Source organism: Galeopterus variegatus, unplaced genomic scaffold (assembly GCF_000696425.1).
Source record: "Galeopterus variegatus unplaced genomic scaffold, G_variegatus-3.0.2 Scaffold474, whole genome shotgun sequence".
Classification (NCBI taxonomy): Eukaryota; Metazoa; Chordata; class Mammalia; order Dermoptera; family Cynocephalidae; genus Galeopterus; species Galeopterus variegatus.
The window spans coordinates 625,098-630,485 of record NW_007726585.1 but is presented as its reverse complement, the minus strand read 5'-3'; positions in this window follow the sequence as shown (position 1 = coordinate 630,485).

Sequence of the window (5,388 nt, the reverse complement as noted above, 5' to 3'; positions counted from 1 at the left end):
ATATTAATATATACTCAGATGAAAAAACACAATTATACATACATATATTCAAATAGAACAGAAAGGTATAAAGTGAAAAGTCAAAGTCGACCCTTGACTTTCTACTCCCATCCAGGAGGAAACCACTGTTAAGAGTTTCTTGTGTATCCTTCCAGAAAGTGTCTATCACATGTGCAAGCATGCATATGTGTGCTTGTTTTGCATAGCTGAAGTATACTGTATGAATAATTTAGGCTTTTCTTCACTTCACATGAATACATGAACATTTTCTATATCATTAAAGTTATTAAATTATTTTTACTGACTGCCTAACATTTTGTCTTATTCATATGCTACAGTTTATTTAACTTTTTCCCCAGTGTTGAACATCTACTCAGGTGAAGGATAGGAAGAAGAAAGGAGTCAGGTGCAGTGCTGAGAGGAAAAAGCAAGCTAAAATATACTGGGGCCTACTGTGTGCCAACCACTGTTCGTATGTCCCAAACCATTTGATGAATAAGAGTGGGAGTCAAGCACTATCCCTATTCTGCAGATGAAGAAACAGGTTCAGAGAGGTTAGGAGGAATTTGCTGGTGGGTAAGAAAGCCAGGACTGGAAGCAAGGTTTACCAACTCCAAGGCCCATGGCTGTTCTATTTTGCCAAAATGCTTGGAAAAGTCCCAGGGTCTGCAGGTGTACGCTGCCTGACGTGCGGATGGGAGAGGCCTTTATTCGTTCATTCTCTCATTTATTCTAATAGCATTTATGTGCCAGGCATCAGGGATTCAGGGTTGAAAAGATGCAGTCCTTGTCCTCTGGGAGTTCACAGTCACATGGAGATAGACATGTAAACAAGCCATCACCTCTCAGGGAGACATGCAAGATGCCACGGGGATCCAACCAGGGGTTCCTCTCCCAGACTCCAAAGGTCAAGGAAGGCTTCCTGGGGGAGGAGAGCCTATGCTGAGTCAGTCAGTCCTCTGGCAGCAGTCCGGAAGTGCTGGTGAGGCCTGGCCACCTCTGCATCCTCTCCTCCCCAGATCCAATCTGTGCCCCAGTCACTGGTGGCCCCGGTCTTGCCCCTACTTCCTGCCCTTCACAAAATGACTTTCCTGGTTCCCACGGCAGTAGGGTGGCTGGTGGGCCGCCAATTTCTTTTTTTTTTCTTTTTTCTTTTTTTTAAAGATGACCGGTAAGGGGATCTTAACCCTTGAGTTGGTGTTGTCAGCACCACGCTCTCCCAAATGAGCTAACCAGCCATCTCTATATAGGGATCTGAACCCGTGGCCTTGGTGTTATCAGCACCACACTCTCCCGAGTGAGCCACGGGCTGGCCTTGGGTTGCCAATTTCTGAGAAAATTGTCAAGAAAGTTTTTCCGGTTTGCTTTCTTTAAGTTTAAGAGATGTTTATCATACTTTTGGGGAAGAGTGGGCAGCACAGGAGGATTGGTTGAATAGTTGGGTCTGGATTGGAGTCCTGTGTCTATCATTGCTCTGGGACTGCTGCAAAGTCACCAATAGCTCTCAGGGCTCTCGGTAACAAACCACAGAAATGGACCCTGACAATCTTTCTTTGGGGTTTTTTGTTTGTGGGTTGGTTGGTTTTTGGCGGTTAGCCAGTACAGGGATGGAACCCTTGATCTTAATTGTTATCAGCACCATGCTCCAACCAACTGAGAAACTGGCCAACCCCTTTTTTGTTTGTTTTTGTTTTTGGATCCTGATGATTTTGAACAAAGAGTGGAATCCACCGTAATAGAGTCAGGAGGGTTTTAAGAGGGGACAGTCTTGAAAAATGGGCAAAAATTAAGGTAGCCCTAGGGGACCAGAGCAGCAGGGGGCATAAAATCACTATCTGAGTGGGAAGAGTCCAGTTGGGACACTGCTGCCACTGCAGGCAGGCGTCACAGCAAATGCAATTCTTCCCCTCCAGCACTCCAGGGTCCAGGAGCCTAGGCCTCAGGCTGAGTCTTGGTCACGTGCTCACACCCAGTGCTAGGAAACTGGAGTGGGGAGCATTTGCCCTTGCACCTCGGTGGTAGGTGTCTCACAAGGGGAAGTCCAGCCCACTAGACAGGGCCTTTGGATACTGGACGGTGAAAAACTCATTGTCCAGGACATGGTCTAATCTCTCAGAGCCTTTGTAAAATAGAGACAATGATAATATCCACTTCACAAAATTGCTATGAGAATCAAAAAAACCAAGTCAAGGGCAGTGCCAGACACCAGTAAATGCTCAGTAAACGTTAATTCACTACTCCTGTTATTATTATTATTATTACTATTATTATCCACTTTCTCTCTTTTAAAATAAAGTACAGATAGTTTTCAATATAATAGTAATATATGCCATAGATAGGAAGGGTGAAAAATACGAAAAGAAGAAAAATAAATCATCTACCATCCACAGAAAACCACTAGCAAAACTTTGGTGTTCCCACCAGTCAGTTTTCTATGTATTGGTTTTGTTCTTTTTATTCTTTTTTCCTTTTCTTTTTCTTTCAAACAGCTGTATCATTTGTGCATATGGTTCTGTACACTGCGTTGTAGCATATGCATTTCCTTACGTTATTAAAGACTCTTTGTAATTATCATTCTCAACAGCTGCCAAATGTCCTGTGGAATGGATAATTTTGTTTCCACTGGGGTTTTTTTGGCTAGGGGGTTGGGGGGGGTGGACTAATGTGCGTTTATACATTATGAGCATTTTTCCTGATTCTGGAATGCTTCTTTGGAATACTGATTGATGCTTAAGTGACATAAATCACATACTTTGTTCCGAAGGGCTTTCAGGAAGCCATTTCCTAAAATTCTCACAATTCTGATGCAGGTTAGGGGTATGACCAACCTAGATGCAGATCACCTCGCTGTGTTTTGAGAGGGGATTTTCACTGCCACCATGAGGATGAGAGTCCTGTAGTCCCCCTGTCACCTTGACACTAGTCTGCCTACTGCTTTCTCACGTTCCCAATATGCTCAACCACTGATTAGACTGGGGTGGTTTATCCTGTCTGGGAAATTACCTGCCATTAGTGCAGTGGAAAGTGCCCCAGCTCTGCCTCTTGCCAGCTTGGGACTTGGGGCAATTTTCTTACATTTGTCAACCTCTTCTGTAAAATGAAGAATTATGTATATCTTCTAGGATTAAAGAGAGACGTGTAAATGCGACTGGATAGTAAGTTTTACTTCTTCCTTTCTTTCTGGAGAGTTCCATTTTCTCTTCTTCACCCCTACACTTCCCCTCCCTAGCCATGCCCCCTTCCCCTACCTCCCTGCACTTGCAGGTCTGAGGCTAGGTTCCAGGAAGTGGCTCACACCTAAGGCTGGCTCTGAGCAGCTGGAGGATCAAGTGACCGGCTCCTCACTGGGGATGACTAAAATACCAGTGATGCTGGTTATTTGGACTTCCTGGGCAAGGCCCTGCACACGCCGCTGGTGCGGCTTTGGAAGCAACAATAATTAATATTTTGCCAAGTGTGATTCCGATCGCCCCACCAAGGAAGGGGTCCCACCCTGAACAACGAGCCCCGTGGGAACTGCCCGGGCCACATTCCCCAGGCAGCGATTGTGCAATGGGCACCCAAGCCCAGCCAGGGCAGGCAGAGGATGCACCCCAGCCTTGCCCCGCTTGGATGTGCCAGCAGGGCAGAGCGCTCACATTTACCCCCATCTCCTGGGCTGGGACAACCATGTGGTCCTGACTCTACTCTGGACCTGCCTGAGGTCCCTCTCTGGGCTGCTGGGTTCTGTTCTGGCCACAGGTGTGAGAGTGAAGTGACCAGAGCAGAAAGGTTATCAAGGGGGGCAAAGAGAAATGACTCATCCTTTCCCCTCCCACCCCACATCCTCACCCTTCCAAAGCATCATTAGAACTTGAAAGATGCAAGGGACCAGGAAAGATGCAGGGTCCAACTCTCATTCATCAAAGCTCAGGAGGGGAATTGCTTTACCCCAAGTTTGTATAAGAAATAACCAAATGAGGAGAGCGGCTGGAGCTTTGGAAAGCACTGTCCATGATGTTGCTCATTGGATGCGATTTCAATGACTTAGAAAGGCTCTGGACCCCTACGTTCTTCTCTTACTCCCCCAGCACCTGGAATTTCTCCTCGCTTCCCTTACTTTAAGATTTTGATGCCAATTAAAAGTTAAGCTTCCTCTGGCAGGGATCACTTTCCACGTCAGTAAGAAGTAGTTTCTGTTTCTATTCTGAGAGTGGGTGTGATGGAGGGAGAGACAGAAAGCACATAAAACCTCAAAGTGGCAGGAGTCCTATGGCTCTCCAAGTATGGCAGTTTTCAGTTTTCAAGGCACTTGCCCTGCAATCTCCAGCCACCTTCAAAACAATGCTTTGAGATTAACTGTCATTCCCATTCAGCAGAAGAGGAAATGGAGGCTCAGAGAGGTTAAGTAACTTGCCCAAGGACACACAGTACGTGCCCAGGTAGGTTTGAAATAATGGCACTCAGCTGCTCCCCACAGCACAGCATAAGGGTGTGTGTGTTAGTTTGTTTTTTAGTATTTAAGTATTTTTGTCAACTGGTTTATAAAAGTATGAAAGCAAGTCCTACATTCAAGTTTTGAGAGGGCTTGGAATAATACAGTGCAGAATGCCTGCTTTCTCTCTTTTAAGCCTCACAACAGCCCTAGGCAAATAGCACCCCATTTTACAGAGGAAAAACCTAAGGCTCAGAGATTTACTCAATTCACTCAACTGTAAGTACCTCCAGAGCAAGGAACCAGGTCATGTCCACCTCTCTATGTTTGATCCATAACTTTATCTATGAATATTTGCTGGATTTTTGCAGAAAGAGCCCTGCCAGATGACTTAATTTGGCTTGGCATTTTACAGATGAGAAAACTGAAGTCTGCAGCAGTTAAGGGATCACAGAGTTAGTGGCAGAGCCTGGGCCTCAGAGCACCCAATTCCCAGTCTGGTGTCTTTTCCACCTTATTCATTCATTCATTCATTTATCCAGCTATGAGGAATGAGTTGGCACACCTCCAGGTAGTATGCTGGGCTCTGGGAATATAAACACTAGGGTGAGGAGAGTGAGGCACTTGCTTTGGGTACAAAGCCTCCTTAAGAGGAGGGTGCCAAAAAGCTCAGTAATCAAAATAAGTAATATTTTAATGCAATATTTTTAACAAACCAAACTGACAAACGATGGCTCACAGGCCTGCAGCCTGTTTTTGTAAATAAAGTTTTATTAAGACTAAGTTTCAGTCTCTGTTTTGAGAAGCCTACAGTTGAGTCTGAGGAAACAGATCCGAAAAGAGTATTTATTTAACTCTCCATGGATATCCCCAGGCAGCAAGCAGGGGGTGAGTGGAAGCCTTCAAAGCAGGGAGGAAACATGCTGAAGCTCAGCTGTATGACACAGCAGGGTTTATGGGGGGAAATTACAGCA